This window comes from Coptis chinensis, chromosome 5, assembly GCF_015680905.1.
Source record: "Coptis chinensis isolate HL-2020 chromosome 5, ASM1568090v1, whole genome shotgun sequence".
Taxonomy (NCBI): Eukaryota; Viridiplantae; Streptophyta; class Magnoliopsida; order Ranunculales; family Ranunculaceae; genus Coptis; species Coptis chinensis.
In genome coordinates this window covers 77,091,360-77,116,675 of record NC_141460.1, presented here as the reverse complement: position 1 = coordinate 77,116,675, position 25,316 = coordinate 77,091,360, and the positions used below count along the sequence as shown (strand labels likewise).

Here is a 25,316-nt window from a genome sequence, read left to right as displayed (position 1 = left end):
TTTGATAAATAAAATCGTAAAATACTAAATATTTTGCATATAGATTGTTTGTGAATCCGATCCGAAACTAATTTGAAATTGACCCGTTGGCTTAGCGGGTCACCTATTGGTTAACCCGTTATATAGGTGGGTTGGGTTAGGGTTTGACAAACTCTACACGATTAATAATTAGGTCAGATTTGGGTTTGCTCTCCTAACACGTGACCCAGATATGATACAATACGAACCCGACCCAACACGTACGACCCATTGCCACCCCTAGTTAGAACTATACTGTTTCAAACCTTAAATCCTAAACATAAGTAAAATTGCTACTAATTCTGAAATAAAAAATTACAACTCAAACGTTTGATTATAGATTGGAGAACGGGTTAATTTTAAATAATTATATCGTCTAATCCAATTTTAATATGTAGGTAAAAATTTAGATATTAGATTTACAGTGTAGTTAGAACTATACCAATTCAAACCCTTTCGAAATAAAAAATTATAACCTAAACGTTTTATTATAGATTGGAGAATGGGTTTAAATTATATTATATAATTCAATTTTAATTTGTTGGTAAAAATCTAGATGTTAGATTCAAAGTCTAGTTAGAACTGTATTTATTCAAACCCTAGAGATATGTACAATTGATATCAATTCGGAAATAAAAAATTATAACCTAAATGTTTTCTACTTGTTGGAACTAAGTTATCACCTAAAACAACTACAAATAAGTTAAAATATGCTAATTATTAATCAAATTATTATCAAATAAATGATGAAACATTTAAATATTGGAATTTGACAACACAGCAACAAGAACTGAATGGTTTAAGAATTTTCGGTGTCTATTTGTTGTATCTTTACTTGGTAAATGGTAACCCGACACTGTAATTTATGGTTATGTTTCAGCAACCCGTTACCGTGGTTTATGGTATTTTACGACAATGTGTTATTGTTTATCAAAATAGCACATACATCAAGATTACACAAAATTTATTTTGAAATCTAAGATTCAAACTATCATAATCCATTTAGTTTCAATTCCATTAGGCAATTTCAATTACATTAATGTCCAATTTATTCTTTTTCATGTTCAATTGGTTCTTCTAACATTATATAATCTTCAATTTATTCGACATTGAGATGTGGGTAGTTGTATTGTGATAAATCGTTCATTTGAGAGTTGAGTAATGATACATATTCTATTTGAGAGTTAAAATATAGATGTATTGAGAGTTGAGAAGTAGAGGAAAATTGAGTTGAGTTGAGTCAAGGAAAATTGAGGTGAATGTAGATAATTTGAGAAGGAGAGTGTATTTTGATAGTGTATAGAGTTGCATAGTGCAAATTAGTTAGTTAAAGGCAATAGGAGGTTATCACTATTTTTGATGGGGAGTGCCCTCTTAGAAAACATGGATTTTAAGTTGGGACACAAATGTAATAACAAATTTCAGGTCGGAGAGTGCCCTCTTAGAAATGGAGAGTGTATTTAAGATTATCCAAAAAAAACTTATGATATAAGAGATGTGACTAGAGGGTGGGAGATGTTCAAGGGTTTATATGTAAATTTCTATTATGTTAATTTCATTTCTTTCTATTAAAAATAACTAATATGGGGAAAGGTATTTTGGGTACTACACACTATCTTCTAGTGGGGGCCACGTCCGGCAGTGGAATAAAACTTGTCTGGCATTTTCCGAAAAACTATCTTCAATGGGCTGTTCTGTCCTCATTTCTCAGTCAACGTCCAATCCAGGCATTTTCTGAAAAAATATCTGAATAAGTGAATTTCAATGAAATGAATGGCACTCTCAAATTAAATCAAATCTCTATGTACAAATACAATGAGAGAGAGAGATTTAGAAATTTCTGATAATCAAAGCAGGCTGAGGAAATTTTACTTTCGAACAAATGTTACTATTGATATACATTTCTACAGGAAAATGGTAAATGGGTCGTGTAAAGACTCAAAATACACATTGAAGATGCATATTGTGCATAATTCCTATACAGGACAATTAAGAATATGAAGCTCATCATCCATTCACATCGCTGACGACCATACCATTGCCACTCCAAGCCCACCAACCTGAAACAAGAGACGGCACATACTATGTTAGCCATGCTAATCACTAGTACAGTGGGATATAGAATGTCCCACAATTTTACCATGCAAAAAAACCAAAAAATAAACGATTTTAATCTTACAATTTAAACAACCCTTATTGGTTTCCTTGAAAAATTTAAATCAATCCTACTTAAAAAAACTTGAATATTACGACTCCTACAAGGAGAATCATTCAACTCAATTAGCTTGTCGTTACAAAAACCTTGAACTCAATTAGATAATTAGCTTCACAATTTGTTCATCTCATTCTACAGTCGGAATCCTTGGGATACACCCATATGTCGTACAGACAAGTAAGTTGAGTGATTTAAACTGTGTCGAGTCACCCTAATTACAACATTCATCATCTCCAGAGGACATTAAACCGACTTTAAAGACCTCACATACTTGAACTGATCTAACAGTTCTGTTCTGCAATTCGACTTTGAGTTCAGTATGCATGTCAGTTTCTTTGATTTTCACATACTTCGTTACAGAATATATATACCAATCACAAAATATATAAATTTATATCAATCTCACAATTCAAGATTCGTATAACATATCTTATGCCTCTACCTTCTAAGATACAACAAATTATTTGACAAGATAGCTATGGATATTGCCACAGAAACCATGGTTTGATCTTGTTGTATGCAGTAACGTCCACTAACCAACTGTGTGTCTGATATACCAAAAATCTAATAGCAGACCTTTACCATGTTACAACTTACAACTACAGAAGCTATAATAAGAAATCTGATCAATAGAGCTTTTCCTGCTATATTACCATCGGCATTAGCCCAAAAAACAAGTTCTCACATTCAGTTTCCAGTTTCAGTTTAACTTTATTGATATATATGACTTGACAGACATCCCTGTCACCATAAGAAAGAGAATAAAAGTCAGAAAAGGAATAATTGCTAAAGTAAAAAGAAAGGCAACAATGCCACACATTTGTTGAAGAGCTTAGCAAACCTTTTTTTAAAGGGAGAGTGCTCAGCCTCCTACAGGTAAGTGTTGTACAAAAAAAGTCCAACTAAATTCTGTCATGTATTTCTCTATCTTCTTCTACTTTGTCTCATTCATCACACAACAAAGGACTAGTATCTGCAATCCTCTATTTCATGAAGCCGTATAATATAACCTTTATATGGGAAGAAGAAGAAAAGATAAAGAACTTGAATCATTGAATCTAGAGGATGGAAAACAACTGAAAGATAGACAGTTAAACTAAACCTACATACCTAGGGCTGCCAATCACCGCTACCTTCAGATTGAAGCATGTTTGTACAGTAAAAGTTCCAACTGGAGGCACCAGTATTACGCTTCGCAACAGACGTGATTATCGAATTTTACACAAACCCCTCCACCAGTTTCTCAATTTACTACTTTCCAGAAAAAACAAAAACTGATAACAAAATTTGAAGTCCATTAAAATGCCAGAACTAAACCAGTTCAACCTCTAGAAAAATGATTTTCTCACCCGTACTCTATTCTCATCTTTCATCCAGCTTCAATGCACCGAAGCTATGGATGTTCATTTTCTGTATGACCTTCAAAACTGTGTAGCAGTAACCTCACCTACCTTCTGAAGGAACACATGTCTCATCACATCTTTTCAAAATTGTAGGTCAACATGCTACAAGCTTACCCATTTACCACCAGAGGGCCACAAAGAATATGATACATAACTTACAATTAATCTCTTTTTTATACAACTATACAGAAAGGAACTAAGTCAGTGAAACCAGTCCCTTTGCAGATGTATCATACAGTGGAACTGATAAACCTCCATCCCTGCTCCTTCCTTCATATCCTCCATTACAGTCTGCTTCCAAGGAAGTAAACCGGAAAAACAAAAGATATTCAGTGTTGACAATATCTCTGCTACAAAAGCGAATTCAATGGCTTATAGCTTCCATTGCAAGCCGTACAAGACGCAATAGTCCTTGTACATCATAGAAATTGAAATCAAGGACCCTTTTAACATAAGAGATGCCCTCATACCGTGACTCTTCCAGACTAGCACTGCCAACCGCGAAAGCATTCTGGGTTTTCCTTGAAGCCTCCATTGCAGAATTTACATCCTGAGTCTGCAAGTAAACACAATAAACGTCAGCAAAACTCTAGTGCATTCCTTATTGAATAGTTATAAAACAAAAGCAGTGCATTGAGCAGCTCCTTGCTACTCAGCCTATTATTTGTAACACTACAATTTTATGATATAAATGAATTGAAATTTACCGATAAAAATGAATAAAAGCAGTGCATGGAAAACTATGTGCAATGGATTTAGAAGTCTCGCTTTATATTAACAGACAGCTAAAGTTCGCTCTACCATATCAAATAGCCACACCACAACAAACTAGCCAAGGCCAAAAACATTTCTGCAAGAATTAAAAATTGAGAGGTCTCTGCAATATAAAAGGCTGGTTAAGACCGTGCAAATTATTTAGTTATAGACATCTTCACAGGTACACCTTTTACTTTCGCTGAACTGACAATTTTCATTCAATTAAAATAACTGGTCCATTACAGTTACTAACAGAAACAGGTAGAGGATCATTAAAAGTCGAATATAAAGCCAGGTGCACCTTAAATGTCCAGATATTTAGAGCTATGAAACCACCGTTAATATTCTTTCATATGCGTGGTATTACTTCATTTACTTGAGTTTAGTACACCAGTATCGTATAAATTCTTTTCATTAACATCATCTAGGAGGAATCACTTATACAGACCTCTAGGTGTGTAATCTTGTGTAGAGCTTTATGGCATTCAATATAGTAAACAAACTGTGATGGAAGTACTAACATCTGCAGATTCTACTACTCTGTGTACACATGCTCTCAATGAGTGTGTAGGTATGAGGGCAATTGTAAACTTCATACTCTGTAGAGACATAAGAAATTCATAAAGATAGTGGAAGCATTTCAGAGCATCCCAAATGGTTCAGTCAAATATGTGTTCCAAGTAGAGTGAACCCTAAAACTACTCCCAATGGTTCACTCAAATAGCGAAAAGCTATTTCAAAACTCAAATTCGCTCTAAAATTTGAGAATCCTTTGAGTATTGACTATCTTTAAGTGCCGTGTGGCAAATCTTTAGCGGTACGGCCAAACATCAACCGTGCCGATGATGAATCTTAAGAAAGCTTGCATTAAGTAGGACCCACAGAATCAATAAAATTAGGCACATTAATGGTGCGACCATATATTAGCCACACGATCAAATAACAGTCAGACCACCTAAAAAATGAGCTTTACCGAGGGAAGTGTACTTGGTCATAATAACTTATGCACTGGAAAATTGCAATTTGGCACATTTAGCGTACTTGGTGTCCGTTCTTGGAATATAGTCTATGCTTTTATTCTTTCGGTCATTCTTGTTTTTGCTATTATTCTTGAAGTGTTGTTGCGGAAGAGAAAATCTGAGAAACCACATCCACCAGCATTTCAGATGAATACAGTTTGATGGGTGATATGAAGTATAGATAAGAATTTTTTTCTATTTTTTGTTTTATTTTATTTTTTTTACTTTAATTTCATAGGTTTATTTGTTTTCTTTGAAGCAACTTACAAAAAATAATAATTCAAATATATGCAAATCACAATCTTATAAGCATATATTCTTAAATAGTACGCCTAAAAATAAACTTAAATAACAATACCTTTACATCTAACCTCCACTTTACAAAATAAGTATTTCCATCCCAACGGTTCCTCTGATTTCATCACTGGACTTCTGAGCCTATTTAATATTTATATCCTTTGGGTTCATTACCTAACTTCCAAATTCCAAAATGATATATTATTACTACTATACTAACACACACATTGTACATGAAAGAAATGTCCAACTACCAATTAAAAGTAAAAACAAAAAATAAAATGTTTCTCTTTCGCAGTGAACAACTTCTTCCAAACTCTGGATTGTGCTTATAGGGTACTATGGGTTAGCCTAAACTTCCATTTCATTGTAACATTCAAGTTAAAATGAATACTACAAACTACAAAACCATCAAACACAATAAAATGGTGTAGCTTATTATTCTTCCAAAAAAATAATCATGAATTATTATCACTCCTCTTCATTTGGTCACCAAAATGATTAAAAAAAACAAAAATGTGATAAAAATTCATTCTTTTAACACAAAAATGCAGATATACAGAGAGACTGAAAAAGAGAAAAAAAAAAACAAACCTGTCTAATGACTGTAGCAGGAGGGGTTGCAGAGTTCACTATATATAGCCAAAAACACATGAAAAATGAAGGACTGTCTCTATCTATCTCAATCTTAAGATCACTCAGTGAAGTGTATTCATCTTCATGGGTTATGGGTTTTAACATTATTGCTCCTTAATACAAACTTTTGATGTTTCTTGTCTTTTAAAGATTGAGAAAAGTGTGAGTTCAAGTTGAGTTTTTAGGAGTCTACTCAGGCCTTTCAGCTCGTACTGCTCACACTCCTAGATCTTCACGGCACCTCCTCCACCATAGTGTGAGCTGGGAGTAGCTCTGAAAAGCTAGGCCTACTTAAAAATTAGCTTTCAACAACGTCAACAACACCACGAAAAAAGTAGATCACAGGTGAAATCCCTTCGCTTCGCGCCAGGCTTGGAAGCCGTAAGTCAGGCTCCCTTCGCCTTATCTCTTTGAGTCGACGGAAGTAGCAGCAGCTAACAGGAACACTTTGTTGAAACTTCTCTTCAAACAATAGAATGTAACCGGAAGAACAGCCAGAACTGAAAATGGCCAGCCAAGGATGACACTGCGGTACGCCAATCGGAAGTAGCCATAGCAGGTTTCGCAAGAAGAAACAATCCTGATGATAAGGTAACCGCATACATAGAGAATGATCTTGGCAAGAGACCTAGTTAACAAACAACAAATGACCGTCAGATAAAAGTTTTAAAACACGGCATAATAATGAATGGTTTTTCAATTCGCCACGCAGAAATCAGCTCCTTTTCTCTCCTCATGTGAGGGATAACGCTAACATGAAGATGGTTCTGTTTAATCTTTCACCAGCTCAAACCGCTTATGATATCACAACCAAGGCCGGCCCAGGCATATCACAACATTCAACGAAGCAAATTTGAGAATTGGATGGAAGATGAGCTTAGAAGGATTTAAAGCCATATCGTGTCAATGACTTGAGCAATCTGCAGCAAGAACAACCTCTTCATCTCCTTCAGTTGCTTCTGCAAACAAATGACACATATCTTGCGAGACACAGCAAGCAGTTGAGATTATGTTTATAGCGACTAAAAGAGAAACGATAGTGCGATTGATTGTAGGATGTGATCGTTAATACAGATAACAATAATTGCAAAAGTAAGTAACAAACTCGAAGAGAGTTAGCTCACTCGACATCCTCACCATATACTTCTTCAGTTGTTGGGTAATATTTTTTTGTCCTCAGCTAGTACTATCTGGTTATCCATATCCACTTCATTCGACGCCATAATCCAACCGTTCGAAGCATATCTATGCTCTATGTATTGTTTATATATAATATATATGAGTTCACCTTTTTTTTTTTTTTTTTATTTTTTTGCAACGCTTTTAGGTTTGATCTTCGGTAGAAGTGGCGTTGGCAAAAAACTCTCTCCTGCAGTCCGTTTTTTTATTCATCTCATTATAAGAATAATAATAATATTATTACTAACTACTCTTTTTCCATAGCTTCTTCTTTGGATTGTTGAAACCAACATCGGGGGACTATTGATATTCAAAGATATGGAGAAGACGGAAGCCTAACCAAGCTCCTATACAATTACCACCGAAAGAGTTGGGATTGTATTTGAGTTTCGGAGAGGTATGAGATACAATCTGCATTTTAGTCTTTTGATGTTTTCATGTGAGTACGTTATCTAAAGCGATGTAAATGGTAAAAAGTATAACTTCTAGATAGGAAACTTCAATCTGTAATAGATTTGACTGCATAATTCACTTTAAACTCCATAGGGTATAAGTATGTCAAGGTCACTCTAATCATCCCAAGGAATTGGTGGTCGCCGATCAAGTAAAAAATCGATGATGTGTGATCATTGGTGAGTTGTGTATCAGTATCTTGGTTACTTTGCTCCTGAAGGAATCTAAATGTACTTGGCTAAGCTTAATTATGGTTTGAGGACACAAACTATTTTGAGTTGATTCAACAGATCAAACATTACAGGGACAACGACTTTTGTCATAAAAATGTTGAAAGAAAAACATAGAATATCTAGATCCTAAATATGTTGTGCCTTGGAATAGATACATATATCACTTTGTACTTTCCTTCTAATGACTTACCCAACGTGCTATACAACTCCAATACAATTTTTCAGAACTCATTGTGGCATCGAGGGCAAGGCAAGTTTATGCACTTGTGGTGAGACCGTTTACACGATGTCGAACCCGATAATTGCGGTGGCTCTTTTGCTTTAGAAGATTGATAGGAAAGTTTGCTCTCATCAAGAATCAGATCGAGAACTCTCCTTAGCTTAAGAAACCTGCAATTTATATCTTCATTATTAGTTTCAAGTTTTGATGGATGTATCATATAAATCAATCCCTTATAGCTTGGTGGGTAAGTCTTATCTATGTTGTGAAAGGTGATCTTTGAGACGCCAAAGCCCGGTTCGGTGGGAATTTGTATTGATAATAGTTGCGAGTTGTTGTTGTCAAAGGCGATCCAAGGGCGGCAGGTAGGAAATGCAGAGCCTTGTGTTTTTCCTCGCCCCTGCCAAAGTAGGTTCTTACCTCAGACCTGGTTCCAAACCTATGTTACATGGACACGACATATTTCAAAAATAATCCGTGTCGGATACATATCACATGTCCGTGTCAGACACACACGGACACATATTGTATGTAATATACCTCAGTTTTTTGTGAAAAGCAGTGCTGAGACAGCCAAGGGGGACACATATACCTCACCGTGTCAGACAGTTCATATCCGTATTGGATACGGACACACGTATCCGTGTCATTGTAACTTAGTTCCAAACCCACTGGCTTCCGTACTCCTCCTACCTAACAAAATAAAAAAAAAAAAAATTGGAAAACTGTTAGCTTCTGGTTGGACCATATTTAAATTAGTACTTATTATGGATATAACTAAACGCTTGAACTATTAGTCTTCGTCATCATTGTCCACGCCATCACTTTCTTGATCTGATTCTATTTCTGGTCCTATGTACCCAGACATTCGATAGAAGGGAACACCAGCCTCACCAGCTATGGCCTTTGCCACCAAGGTCTGAGCAAAACACAATGAATGGTCGATCTTTAAGAAAACTTACTAACTGACTAACTTGGTCATTGCAAAGCAGTTTCAAAAGTAATACTAACCTTTCCACATCCAGGAGGTCCCTCTAAAAGGACGCCGTGAGGCGGTTTTATTCCCATTTTATCAAATAGTTTTGGATTCTTCAGGTACCTCACCAACTAATTGGTAGAATATATAAACAAAATTAGATCGCTTTTTAGAATACAGCTTTACATTGTAACCCTTAAAACATCCACATGACCTTCAGTTCAGGAATATGCTGCAACATGCAAGTCCATGCGCAATATCCTACTTGACTTGACAAACTTGAACAGAGTTCTGAACGGAGCGGAGAATTCAATGAGCTCTGTAGACAACCAAATCGACAAACAGTAAATTTGACACTATTATCTTAGAACGTGTTCTAATTTAATAGTTGTAATAATCATAAAACAGTAATGAAAGATTTTCACCTAGGGGGTTTGGAGTTGATAGTTATACCTTGTTCAGAAGGTCAAAGCGTAAAATCAAAAGTGAAGTAGATTAAACAAAAAGTAACTTACCGGGGCTCTCACTTTTCAGGTTTTCTTTTGTTTAAGAATGGAGATAAGATTTAAGAATAGAGTAAGAATGGAGATAAAATTTAAGAAAGAGGTTTTTATCTACTTATCTATTTTGGGTTTTTATGTATTTTGGGCTACGAACAATTGAAATCGCCAAAAAAGAGCGTAGAATTCATTTTTTAAGGTAAAATCTGATGTGTCAGTCTGAGAGAAAAAAAGGGAGCTGACGTGGGTCACTGGGAGCATTCTCAACTACTCAGTATTAATGGTCTTAGATGACTACCTGGTCTTTCTAGCTTTCGTGAATTTCTGATACCTATACTGTCCTTAAATTAAAGGATTGGTTAGGACACTTTAAACATGAGTAATTGGTCATTTCATGTGTTGGTCATAATGTCCATCCCATGGCTACCAGTGTAGTATACACTTGTTAACTTCAGAAACTCATATACCTGTACAAAAGATAAACTTGATTCATAAAATGAAAAGGTTCCATACAATATGGAATACTGTTAGCTTATATGCAGACATGCAGTGAACTGATACAATGTGCGATACAAATGGTACGTTTCAGTAAACAGATATATTAGGTACACTGGTACACTCATACACCATCCTATATTTCAAGGGGACGTACCCCTATTTTTTATATATGTTTGTATCACTCCGCCCATGTATTTCTTAACAAAATAATTTTAAAAAGGAATAAAGGACCACCTTTAAACTCATCATCCTTTTGTGCTCGTGGCTGACATTAACATATCAAACTTACTATTGAGAAAAGTCGAGTCCTTGTGCAATATGTTCTCTAGGTATCCTAAAACTCAGCAATAACCTAGTGTTCGATCCATCTAATACAATTTAGTGTCATATGAAGCTATTACGCTAAGTTGATGAATTGCCAAAACTTCACGTAAAAGTAAATTAGAAGTATTGTACCTTGTCTCTAGACCTTCCACTAATTATAGCGGTTGGGAAATATCGTGCAACCGGGGAACTACTGAACATCATGCAATTCACTTTTTCCATTAGTAAAAGTAATAACAAAACAAATTTGTTATTGATTGGAAAGGTTTATATAACGTGCTTACAGAATCAGACATGAAAACACAACTGGGATCTTCTACAATTGGAGAGAGGGTTCCGTCGTAATCCAAAAACACAACTCTTTTCCCTTTTGCTGGTGCCATCATCCGATCAAACATGCTTAATGCGGAAGGATGTCTCTTCTGCATTAGTCGCGGAATTGAATGTCAAATAACAGTCACAATAGTTTCAACAAAGAAAACATAACATGCACACACAAAAAACACACGCACAATTACGTTTTCCAACTTTTTATGAGAGTGTACTTGATAGCATTTGTAGAATTAAACATACACAATAATCAAAGAAACAGCGGTATACTTTGTCAATGATACTATATCAGAGCGTAAAAGAGAAACTTACAATCCATGAAGTATAAGACGCATCTGAGGCAGTATTTTCCTCGTTACTGCTACAACCATAATCTCTTGCAATATTAGAAAAGTTAGGTGTCCTTACGACACAAATCTGTTCATCGTTCTCGTCACTCCTAGCTTTTGAGATGGCTTCCATGGTTTCTTGAAATGTTCCCTGTCGTTGGAATTGTGCCATTACTTAGATATTCGTGTAAGATTGCTTCAAGATTCACGTTAAGCCTTTGATCTGAAACACAGTACTAAAATGAAAAACAACTTCTTGTTTTGTTTGGAGATAAGATTTAAGAACAGAGTAAGAATGGAGATAAAATTTAAGAATGGAGATAAAATTTAAGAAAGGTTTTTATCTACTTATCTACCATGGGCTACGAACAATTGAAATCGCAAAATAAGGGCGTAAAAATGGGCGTAGAATTCATTTTTTTAGGTAAAATCTGATGTGTCAGTGTGAGAGAAAAAAGAGGAACTGACGTGGGTGCCTGGGAGCATTCTCAACTACTCAGTATTAATGGTCTTAGATAGGTAAGCATTATGCAACAAAATATATGGTGTCACTTATTAGAGCTCAAGTATCTTTTTATGGTGGATGCAAGTATCAAAACCATATATTGTGAAAGAACCATCGAACAGCACATACACCAAATTATTAGATGGGTATTTTTAGATGATGCAGATATATGGCCCACACACGTGGTAAATAGAATTCGTGTGAATCAAGGTCTTAAATATCCAAATCATCATAGGATCCCCAAATAATGGCATATCTAGCCGATATGTTGAAAATTATGTATTGCATACTTGTTTAGCACGATTTGTAGCACGATTTGCATACTTGTTTTGTACTATGGTCAGGAGTCTATGATTCTAGGTATTGACCTAAGTTAGCAAGAACAATTTTTCCATGTTAAAATGACCAAAATACCCCAACTGACACTAAATAAGTAAATATGAACCTGTTTCCTAGGTACTAGTAGTTCATACCAATGAAGATTCACCTTAAATACAAAATACTTCTTCTTAATAAACTTTTCCCCCCAAAACCAACATTCAAACTTCCATACAAACCCCCACTTCATTCAACACCTCCAAAACTCTAAAACCTTAAAACTTCCATATATTGATGGATTTTCTCATACCCAGTTGCTAACTCTCTTAACAAGACCGTAATTACCTTTGTATATTTATAAATGCAAAAATATCAACTTTTGGACACTAGTAATGTGAATTGCCACAAATGTACAAATTTTGAATAACAAAATAAGTAGTGGATATATTTATTCTTAATATAACCCACAAACAAAATATATTTATTCTTAATATATCACGGATTGAACTTACTTTAGTACAAGGCCCAAAATATCGATATCGATAAATATATCAGTGTACCCAAAAACCGATATATATCGGATATATTCATTTTTTTTGTGACCAGTCCGAACTATTTAAAATATCGGAAATATATTAAAAATATTGGATTTATATTAAAAAATGGTCAAAAAATCAACCGATATATATCGTAAATATTGGATATATTGATTATATCGGTGATATAAAGTTTTATATCGGAAATTCCAATATATATCGGAAAAAAGAGTTCTATATTCGGTGGATATATATTAGAAATATCGATATCGGTGTACCAAAATACCGATATATATTAGATATATCGGTGATATTTTGGTCCTTGCTTTAGTAATACTCCCTGATAAATTACTACCCTTCTATTTATCAGCAAAACAAGAAAAGATATGAATAATATGCAAAAGCGGTGAGGGACAGCAAATACACCATAACATATACATTATCTCATATCTACAGGGTTTATCGAAAAAAAAAAAAAAAAAATCTCATATCTACAGGTATTTTAAACAGCATCAAATCACAAGTAGGATATCAAATAATCCATTTTATTCATATAATAGAATTAACAGACTAAAGCATAAGCCCAAATCACAAAGTGCTGATTAACCAAAAATCACATATAGCTTTAATAGTACTCAGGGATGATCGTTAAGAATATTTGCCATATCTACCAACTCTCTTCTTAGGGTAAACTGAACTAGAATTGGACAGATACTAGACGCTGATATCAGTACAGCGTAAATGGAGCCGCAGAACTTGTTAAAATTACTTTCTCATTAGGTTGATAAAGAACATATTGACCAAGTCCAAAAAGCTATGCAACCAATGATAATAAATAATGAACATATTACCATGACAAGTTCTGACCCTAGTTCAGGTCTGTCAAATTGAACCAGGCACTTGTTACAATAAACTGTTAGTACTTTCCCGTCATGTAATTCTCTTTTCTTTGGATGCCAAGCAATAACACGATTACCGACTATTGGAGGTTGAGCAAGATCTGCTGGAAGTCCATCCCTTTTCGAAGAGCATAGGTCAGTGTAATGTGTTCTAACAGATTCACGATACTGCTCTAGTTTCTCCTTTTCTTCATGTAGAAACCTCCGAGGTTTACCAAGAGAGCTGCAACAACATACACGTGCTATATATTAAAAATAATAACAGAATCAACTACAACCATAACCAAAATAAGCTTAAGCTTAGTCAAAGATATTTAATATGATTCAAAAGACACACTACCTCCTTATGACACCCCATTCAACACGTGTCAACCTCGGAATATGGCCCAAGCCAACATGATTTAAGTACTCGACAAACTCCCTCTTAGCAAACCACGGATAATCTATATCATTGTAGAACCACTCGAAAGCACACCATCTGTGTAGAATTTGAGATGAAAGACATCTTGAAAGTTTTTCCTGCATTTAAAATTGCGTGGATATAATTTAAGATACTCCACGATAAATAATTTATGTATGTGTGAAGAAACACATATCTAACCTTGAGATCAAGTGCTCTGTTATGAAGTGATTGAGAAAAGTTATTAGGTCGATCATTTCCAATATTCTCGGGAGATTTCAATTCAAACCGCATCAATGCTTTCTTACGCCTACTCCTGAGTCTGGTTGGGAGACTAACTTGGTTTGCGCTGGAAACTTGTACATTTGATACAGCTGAACTAGTTCCTAGTCTGAGTGAATTAGTATTTGAAGAAGATCTTTCTGGAGGTTTGAGTGATTTTGCCTGTTTCTGTACCGTAGCTATTTGACCGATGCGTTTAATTTTACTAATTGATTTCTTCTCTTCTTCAGAAGGGTCCTACAGAAGAGGTTAACATGAGATAGCAAGTAAAAATTAAACAAGTAGAGTATTTCAATTGCATGGATAATGTGCCATAAAAAAAATATAACAAGTAGAGTTGTATGCATATTTAGTAACTGCAGATGATAGTAACAAACTAGAGGGATTTGACCAGATAGGAGTAATATATAATAACAAATCCATGTATAAATTATAATAAAATAGGGGTAGTTCAGCTGCTGAGTCCACTGCTCTATGACAAAATATTACTTCATCTGCAGTCAACAAAGCTCAGGGAATATGTGGAAGTATAATGGTGTGATGAGTGTACAGGATTATTGCAGGCAAAATAAGTGATTATGGGACAGTGCAAAGAAAGGTGTGACACTCATAGTAGTTTTGATGAAAACACGGGAACACTGATTGGGCATCTCAATAGGCACATACAACGACTATACAAGTAAACAACCAACATCTTCCTTTATAATTTATATACTTCCAAACCAAAATAAACAACTGGACAGCAACCTTCTACTTCCTTCGACATTACATCACAATCATTGAACAGGGCATTATAAAATACATACATTTGAGTGTGTGATAGACTAATAGTCTAATAGGAATTTGGCTCTCTAAAACATGGTTTTCATGTCAAATAAACATGAAGCTTACATTTTCCTTCTTAGACTTCCAACTGAATGGTTTAAATGAAATAAGAGCGGACATAGTTATTTATAAGGCGTAAAACTTGCATACCTCAGTTTTATGAGCTTCACCCAATCTAGTTTCACTATAAGCATCAATTTTTTGAGTTTGCAAAACATATAATGTGTCATCAACTCATTCTACACACAAATATCGGAAAACCTAAGGGTATCAATAAGTGGCAAGGAAGCACGACAAAGTCCATGAAGGGTAAAAAGAGTTAGCACCAACTTCTTACTTTTGCAACCAAGGACTTGCGCTTTCTGTTTTTAATTTTCATAGTAGACAGATATGGGCGCCCATTTGCCTCAGAAACAGCACTAAGATCAAATCCAGAATCTTCTTTTCTTTGAATGTTTTTATGAGCACTATTGTCGACTCCAGCTGGTGACTTGTGCCTTTTATCCCCTGACATTTTCCTTTTCCTCTTTGATGGTTTCCAGACATAGCTTCAGGTCATCTAGACGTCTCAACCACATTGGATGTTGTCTTTTCCTCCTTAAACTGCACAGATGATTCTACACAGACAAAGAGCAATAACAGTTATAGCCTTAACCCAAAAAAAAAACTCAAACTTTACACAAGTGAGATCATGTTAAACCAGAACATAAGGTTCTATACTAAAAGTCTAAAAGTATTAAAGATATAATTACTCACACCCACAAATGTGGTGCACACAGTCAAATTGCTACCAGAAAAAGTGTCAACTAGGATACTCCAAGAATAGAGTACTGTACAAAAATGAACTACAAAGATCATATTAGTTCCTTTCACTTACAATAATTAAAGAAGATGAAGATCATATGATGTAGACCTGTAGACAATAATTAAAGAAGATGATGAAGAAGAAGAGAATCACTAACGCATACCCGATTCAATAGTGGATGTTGGGGCAAGCTTCATGGACAAATCTGCCAAAGTGCACAGAGCATCCAGTGCAGAGCTTTCATCTACAAAGAGAAAATGGAAAACAAGAAAGAACCAAAATTACAAAAAATACACAGAATCTTCAAAAAAAAGGACAAAGCGGGTTATATCATAACATTGCATAATAGCAAACAATTTTTTCAAGTAACTAATAAGGCACTACGGCCGTATCTTCCACAATAACGGGCAAGAATTCTATACAAATAAACAAAATTATAGACATGAAATGATAAATATATGGCAGAAGAAGGGATATCGGAAGAGATACATATACACCCTCAAGGCACCAAGGAAAAACCAGGCCTCTGTCCCTCTTTAGCTAGGATTGGGAAGCACATTGAAATCATCATGGTCTATACATGTCATCAAGAATTTATATGGATCGCACTATGGACATTGTGTCAAAGGATGCTAGTAACCACGACATAATGCATATCGAAGCGGAGAATGCCTAAAGTCTAACAACCAAAATATGGTCTTTCGCAGCTACAAATTATTTCAAATAAAACAAAACACTCAAACACTATTATGTACTGATAGGGCACCTCATCTGTGGTGGTAACGTAAGTTGAAGTATTGAAACCACAAGTCCACAACATGGTAACAAGCGCTCACATTCACCCCTAAGGTATATCCTCTGCAGAATTTCAAACTTGAGGGGGCCTGTAAGTATTTTAGAGGCCCGAAGAATAAACTTGGGAAATAAAGAGTTAAAAAGGTTAATGACGCTATAATTAACAATAGCGCAGAAATATAAGTTCCTCGGATATGGATAATTGGTTAGGAAACTGCATCTTACTTCTATCATAAGGCTTGATTAGCCAACAGTACCCACTCCAACACCTCATAGTTTGATATATTGCCACAATTTGTCCTTATATACTACTTGCTGGCACCTACTACTACAACTTATAAGGGGACAATTTGTCATCATACTCCTTTTTATTCTAAAACAGCTTATTTAGTTTAAATTAGGTTGACTGAGTTGTCAGCTCACTATCATAGCTGAAACTATGTAAAAGAGTGAGACCAGGCCTTTATATTCTGCTGTCGGCTTTTGCAACTTTGTACTAGCAGAGCCTACTCCATAGTCCATTAAAAAAAGTTAAAGAAAAAAGTCAAACAAATCAACCAAAAACACAATACATTGGTGGAGCCCACCTACTCAAAACAACAATGTACCACAAGTAAGTCTGGATACATGAATCCTCATCATAATTCATGAGGGCCAGCCCCTTAATCACTTGGAAGGGTCACTTATTTTATGTTCTAAAACTTTTACAAATCCCATACGCATGGGCCTATTTTTAAATACTAAGATGTTTATAGTTTAAACTCACAACTTCACAAGTTTTAATTTAATCATATGATTTTCATGCAAATTAAAATAATAAACATTCTGATTGAAAATCTCGCATGTAGAGCTTGCAAATACACTAGTATCAAGTAAGAGGTCTCAGGCTCAAACCTTAAAACATCAAAGCATGCAGGCCATAGGATTCAAACCGATCAAACAGCTCGCCCATGACCAGTGGCCCACAAACAGAAATATGAATCCCAACTCATGTTCCAATGGAGCATTCATTTCCGCCAGGACCACTAAAAATCCTTAAATTCATAGAGACTTCTAAAGGGACCTTCAGTTTAAAATGACAATTTAGAGGTCGATTCTAGGTGTGTGTTTTGCAGCTTCACATATTTGATCAAAATAGGTATATAGAGAGACAAAAGAGATCGCCTAAAAACAAACCAACAGAACAAAAAGGCTCATACAGTTACCAACCATAAGACAGCATAATAGCAGCCATCATAATTCATAAGTAAGAACTTCAAACTATGGATCCCCTAAAATCATTGTCTTTAAGCATGAAACCCATTAAAGATGTCACTCAAATCCTTTCACTCTCATCCAATTATGTATGTAATCTAGACTAAATTTTGTAAAGATATGACCAAACTTGCTTCGTCTAGAAAAAGAAACAGTAAGTAAGAGTGCATCACTTTTCAAACAAAATATAAAAAAGCCCTTTTTCCTATATATAGAAAAAGATAGCCACGAGCATTCCAAGACGATAAGCCGTGACAACTCCTTGATCCTTAGGAACAAAAAACACTTTAAAAAAAGACCAGTTGCAGTTGCAACAGTAGATAGATTTCAAGAAAAACTGGTCTACTTTACCTCCAAAAAAAAGTTGTCTGCTTCTCTTTCTTGGACCATGGGGGGAATGCCGCTCGCTTCTTCGATTTGTGACCTCATCTTCAACTTTTTCTTTAATTGAACTCACTGTCAATCCTTCTTCAGTGCCGCTGCATGCTTCCCTAATATCATCAGAAGCATCATTTTCAGCAGTCTGGATCTTTGACTTCTTTCCATGACTCCTCTTTCCCTTCTGTTTAACTTCTACTGTACCAACGCCTTCTGTATCCATCATATAACTTGTATCCCTGGCAAAATTTCCATTCTCTGCTTCCCTACTTCCTAAACTACCTTCAAAACCATCCTCGTCCGTGGTGACACCATAAACCTTAGAACGAACCCCCTCTGAATCTGCATGCTGAAATTCATCCATAGAAGTTTGACATCTTAATTCCGCTTTCAGTAATCATAAGGCAGGAGAGGGAGACAGCAAAAATAATATTACCATCCGTCCATGATTGACAACTGGTGAAGATCTCATCAGCTGCTTCGTCCTTTTAGATGTTTGAGAAACGTGTGGAGAACCTCCTCTTTGTAAAGCCTCAGCCAATACTAAGACTGCAACTTCATCATCATTGGTGTGTACCTCTGACTTTCTGACTTGTTTATTGGGTGAAAGTGTGAAACAAACTTTTGGGATTCATACTTATCATATGAGTATGAAACAAGGAAACGAGGAGTCCTTTTTCCAACAGCACAAGGTCGGCTACCTGCAAAATATCTGAATTATCATTCACGGCAACAAACCTTAAGTTTTTATACAGTCAATAATGCCATCAATAAAGGGAAAAACAAATATCTTCACTTGGCTTGAAGTTCTTTCAAATGTCAAGTTGGTTAACCTCACGAGATGATAAAATGTTTGGGAGAGCAGATAAGCCTTAATCAAATGGTGCATAAGGAAGCATGAGAGTTTTCCAAATAAACAATATGTAGCAGAAAATATTACTCTTGGGTGCGTTTTCAAAAAATTAAGACGATAATAGAAACCACAAACTAGAAAGAGTACACGCGAACACAAGCTAAGTGTTTTTGCTAGATATTTCTTGTCTGATCAGCTATTCAAAAAATATTGAAACTAATTGGGCTTCTGATGAGCACGAGAGGATATAGCTTTGCATCTAGTGTTTGTCTCGTGTCATACAGAAACTCCCGCTCTACCTATAATTTCCATTCTTTTTGCATATATTTGTGTTCATCAGCTCTTAACTCTAAACTTAAGGGGGTATATGGATCCTCTTGTCTAACTAAGTTTATTGTTTTCAAGAACTATGTATTTCAAAAATGCGTTTCAACTGTCTAGTTGACTTCGCCATTCATATTGTTCGTATGAAAAGGAAAATTAACCAATGATATGCATCATGTAGGTTCACTCTTGGCACACGGAATTTCCGGTAGAAAAAATAGTGACTAAAAAATATGCATTCCCAACAGCTAAGACAGCAACTATAAACCAGCAAAACAAAGTATTAAAAGCAGAGTCCAACATAATAGCATCTGAAACCATGGATGAAAACTAAATTCCAAGCTCACCATGATACTATAGTGATCAGTCATCATTGCAATTAGTCCAACAACAGATGCTGTGCCCTCAGGAAGGGATAAGTATGCCTGCAATGGCAGTCAAGAATAATATATCAACATTCTGCCATTGCAACTGACGAACCAATAATTTCTCGTGTATGTGTGTGTGCTTCTTCAACTTTTGCATACTTGTTTTGTACTATGGTCTAGGTATTGACCTAAGTTAGCAAGAACAATTTTTCCATGTTAAAATGACCAAAATACCCCAACTGAAGATTCACCTTAAACCCAAAATAGTTGGGTTGAGATCAAAGATGCAACTTACATATTCTATGCAGGAGATTTGTCTTCATGCACGCAAGAAGCAGAAATCACGACTGTATTGAAGGAACTAGAACTGAGAATGAAGGAGAGGGGGTATGTAAGTGCTAGCAAAGGATTAGTGTTTGTTGACGTTGAAGAGGAAGCTGAATGGTGATGCTAGGAGAGTTGTGATATTGATATATTAAAGACACCAAGAAGAAGACCAAAGAAGACTAGAGATTTATTAGGGTTAAAGAGGTTGAGAGAGTCTGAGAGAGATTGTTCTCTACCCAGAGTTACATACTTATACTAACCTAAAACATAATAATAGAAACTACTAGATATGGATGTCCACACTTATAGAAACATGGGACTTTTCATATTGGACATATTATAATACTGACATATTCTAATACTGATATATTCTAACACTCCCCCTCGTCGTGTAATTACGCATAAACTATGCAAATTACAACTTGGATTACAAAAAACAAAAGATAAGAATATCGCTCCTTTTCGCGATAGAACTGTCTTGGTTGAAGAACTTCGAACAAGCTGTTGAGACGTTCGAGTTTGCTTGTCGGTGTAGGCAATGACCTAACCACGAATCTTGAAGGTGTACCTCGATCCACAAACCGAAATCATAACACCGGTGTAGTGGCGTCTTCGCTTGACTACTACTCACTTCATTCGTTGTTATGGTTGTCATAATATAAATTGAAAACAATAATGGTGACTTGATGATGTGCTTCTTGGTCGCTACTATCAATATCACTTTGTTAATGTCAACAAAATACTATTATGGGTACTCTGAAACATACGTCTGATTGAGGCTTGATCTGCTACTGAAACATACTTGCGGTTGAGGCTTGGATCGCACGAAACTTGTTTGCGGTTTAGGCTTGGCCGCTAGCTACGAATCTTGAAGACTGCAGAGTGGGGATGTCATTGAAGACCGAATAGTGGATTGCCTTGTCATGAAGAGTTCGTCAAGGCTTGTTGGAATATATGGAGACATGAGTACTCTTCCTCATACGTCTCCATATTCTCCTTCCTTCATATACTACTGAATGTCTTCATATCTCCCTATTCCCCCTCTCAAGTTGGAATATACAAGTCTGTTGAAACATACAAAGGCTTGTCTATTCCGACTTGAACTTGAAACCGAGAAAACTAAATACCAACTTATACAACCAACCAATGCCCACAAAAACAATACTTCATACTCTAATTCACAAAAAAAAAAAAATTCTAATAGAACATGCATCAAACACAACTCACGATAGGGGGTGGAGGGTGGGTCAGCCTTTTATGATTGCGAACTTCGGAGATGGAAAATGGAAAGAATAATTCCTCGTGAGATAGAGGTCATGTGCCCCTATAATACTTCAAACAAACAACTTGATCATGTTCTAGAAACCGAGATTTAAGGCGGCATCAATACCAATTCTTGTGAAGCGAAAACAATACTAAGAAACCAATCTTGAGAAACTTGGGATCTCTCTCCTAGCATTCTTCAAACAAACTTTAAACACTCTCAAAAGCGAAATCAAAAACTTACTTTAACATGGCGATGCGTGCGGAAAAGAAACCGCCCAGAGAAAAAAAAAATTGAATAGATATAACTATGAGAAATCCGTTAGTGAAAGCTTGAATACTATAATCGAAAAATTAAAACAAAACTGATTTTGTGAAATGAAACCCGCTCCGATGTTAAAAAAAAAATTGAAACTTGAATTGAGATATAAGAATTTCTTAGGGTTAAAGAGGTTGAGAGAGTGAGAAATCCTTCTTCTTCTTGAAACTTGACTTTGAATACTATATTGGACAAAATTAAAGATATATTCTAACAAGAGATTGTGGCGGTGAGAAATTGGTGAACCTTGATAAACATTCCCAAAGGGTGTGAGTTAGAGTGATGAAAAACTTGAGAATGTGTTGAACCGCCACGGAGGCCTTCAAGCTTATCAGTGACATTGTGGAAAGGGATATTATCGTTAGAGATTTAAACAGATTTCATCATTTTAGGGACGGGTCATGCACTTGCAGGGATTTCTAGTAATCGTACATGTATCAAAATTGTTAATATGGGGGAAATGGTCTTTACCTTGGCACAAGTTCTAAATGTGGCAGGTACTCTCGGGAGCACATCTCACACAAGATAAACTAGTGAGGATCAAGATATTAAACAACTCTAATTGCCTCTAAATGTATATTCTGCAACAAAGAGAGAGAAAACACTAGTCACTTGTTCTTCAACTGTGATTACACGAACAGGATATGGAAGGAGGTAATCAGCATACTGGGATTCCAAAGAAATGTACAAGTCGCAGATGAAGAATGGGGATGGATCTTAGACACAGCAAAGAAGAAAGAACACTGCTCTGAGATCTTTAAGGTATGCCTAGCCATCACTCCATATTGGACTTGGAGAGAAAAGAACAACAGAAGATTCAAAAAAGAGGCTACGAAAGAACAGGATTACTAGGATACAAGATAATCCGAGGAATAGAAACTTATTAGCAGACTGAATATCTCGGTAATGTTCAAACTCCCTAATCTCATCTCCTTCAAATGGGAGCCACCAGATCTAGGAATACTGAAGCTTAACACAGATGGGAGTCTCAGACATGATGGGGCTAGTTCAGGTGGCATCATTAGAGATCATAATGGGGACACAAGGTTAGGCTATACAACAGAAGGAGGAACAAGGTCTGTTTTAGCGCAGGAGATAATTGCAATTTTGCAAGGGCTGAGGATATGTGTTTGAGAAGGCTACATGAAGATCGAGATAGCCAGAGACTCCAGAAGCGCTACCCAAATTCTGAACGAAATAGAAGATATTCCATGGACTGTTGAGGATGAGGTGCGAGAAATATTGGAGTTGAACAACAATTTCAAGAAGCGCTAATTGTCCATGTTTACAGGGAGGCCAGCAGAGCAGTGGATTTTCTGGCATCTTTAAGAGGGCCAAAGTGTAGTAACATTTTTACTAACCCCCAAACGAAGGAACTAGACAAAATCCTTGAAGAGGATAGGAATGGATTACAATATGTAAGGCTAAGAATATAAAGCCATAGGTAGAAGTTGCTTTTGAGGAGGGATTGCCTGAGAAACACCTGACGTCTTCAGATGTACTTATAAACAAAATTCGAGTTAATACAAAACGCTTGCTTTTTTTGCAAAAAAAAAAATTGTTAATGTGTTTTCATCTTTGTGTTATTAATACTAGAACCTATTCCTGCACGTCATGATATTGTTGATGCATCACAAGTTCACAACTCTTTTATGGCTGGTGGTATGCTATTGAGCCGTCAACTTGCCCTTGGTTGTTCAGAAACTACATGCCGTTTTTATGTTCTTCTGATTCTCCAATCAACCTGGAAATGAAGCTTTAAGAAAGGAGGAAATTGTTGTCAGTTCCGTGGAGTACAAAATTTACAGGGTAAACTAGGCCAGGCTAAGCACAGTGAGATCGGACTCACCTAACGAAGTTGAAATCATTTACTCCGAATTGCCGTCAATTGTATACGGTAGATGTCTTGTACATGTGATGTGAGAAATCAATAAGTTGCATTGGCTTAATTTGGCTTTTACTTAGGCGGTTGTACAATTGTACCTTCAATTGGTTGTTGTTCTGTTCTCTACATGGTTGAAAAGTACTATATGAAGTGTTTATGATATCCATGGCAGTGTTGCCATTGTTTTTGTTCTTTGTTATTTTCTCTGAAGAATGTACCAATAGTAGATATACTTCAAAGCAAAACATTTAATATACACCCAACTTGCCTTTCAAATATAGAATCTTAATTACAACACGTGAATCATGATATGTATATACAACAAAAAATAAAAATATGAGATAATCATCTTTTTTTTTGGTGCTGCACCCAAGTGACTTCTGGGCTGCCTACATACCCTGGAGGCCAGGGGACATGAAACCTGTCTCACTTACTGGGATCAAGTTAACACGTAGTTCTAAAAGAAATTAAAACAACCAATAAAAATTAAAACCCTGCCTCCTTCTCGAACTGCTAGAAACTTGCAACATCTTCAGTCGTATCACCGTGTTGAGGAGGCTCGTCCACCATTAGATCACTGAGTAATTGGTTGTTTGCTGGATTAGTAAAATACTCCAAGGCGTTCTCGAACTGCTCGAACCTTGTAATATCTTCAGTCGTATCACCATGTTGAGGAGGCTCCATATATTCTCTCTGTTGGGCAATGCCGATTTCACTTGATGCCTCATACTGATCGTCGTTGCTAAAAGTTGCAGTATAATCAGAATTGAGAGACCCAGTAGATATTCCACCTTTGAGTCTAAATCACCAAGTAACTGGGTGTTCGCTGGATTGTTAAAAAAGTTGTCGATGCCCTTCTTGAACTTGTCACTCTCTTCTGTTTCTAAGGCAGACACAATGTTCTTCTGCGTTTCTTTTCTGGTTGAGCATCAGTTTCTAAGGTAGGTGCAGACTTCCATGAATACGCAATCTCATTACCGCAATGAGGAAGAGGCTCGGAACATTCTTTCTTGGACGGGGATGAAGATACATTACTCCTCCCTCTCTTGATCCTACATAGAGCCCACGATTCTTGATCACATGGATGTTCTTCCAACATGTACTCATGCATTATCCAGCTACCAATAGCATCTTTTTGGGTACCAGCATCCAAGAAAAAATTCAAACTCCTCATATATCCTACGACCTTGGACTTATTCTCGGAATCGTAAATCTTCTTGGCTTTTTCCTGACCCTTCCACGTTCTGTCTCCGTCTTTCGATCGAAGTAAGTTCCATTACCAAACTTCTTATTGACCAAGGTATAAACATAAAAATCATTGGCTGAACTCCCTTTGAACATCTCCCTTGGCTCCTTTCCATTGCTCCCATAAATTTCTACTGAATCCTTCATAATATTAAGAAATCCTCCATCAGCTCTATTTACTAAATAATAAATAAGTTCTTCATTTGTAGGTTGGAAACGAAACCCAAAAGGTACATTCATCATCTTCTCTTCTCTTGGTTGTAAAATAATGAGATTTGTGGTGTGGCTGAAGTCCCGTATATAACATTGTGTTATGGCGGTACCTGTGGTTCTTCGATCCACTTGTTTA

At 36.0% G+C, this 25,316-nt stretch overlaps 1 long non-coding RNA gene and 1 pseudogene across 2 annotated transcripts; both read right to left on the bottom strand.

The window, feature by feature from the left end:
- Positions 1-2,684: 2,684 nt before the first annotated feature.
- On the bottom strand, positions 2,685-4,337 carry LOC147499014 (uncharacterized). The gene is made up of 3 exons (XR_015194396.1): positions 3,344-4,337; positions 3,075-3,243; positions 2,685-2,974 (listed from the first exon to the last, which is right to left on the bottom strand). It is a non-coding gene; the product is annotated as an uncharacterized LOC147499014 (long non-coding RNA).
- Positions 4,338-13,501: 9,164 nt separating this feature from the next.
- On the bottom strand, positions 13,502-24,896 carry LOC147499013 (protein ALWAYS EARLY 2-like; annotated as a pseudogene). The gene is made up of 14 exons (XR_015196978.1): positions 24,619-24,896; positions 24,268-24,521; positions 24,120-24,179; positions 23,821-23,927; positions 22,450-22,503; positions 19,908-19,985; positions 19,816-19,820; positions 18,820-19,095; positions 18,357-18,732; positions 16,120-16,200; positions 15,489-15,768; positions 14,246-14,563; positions 13,985-14,163; positions 13,502-13,867 (listed from the first exon to the last, which is right to left on the bottom strand). The product of XR_015196978.1 is annotated as a protein ALWAYS EARLY 2-like (transcript).
- Between the last annotated feature and the right edge of the window lie 420 nt (positions 24,897-25,316).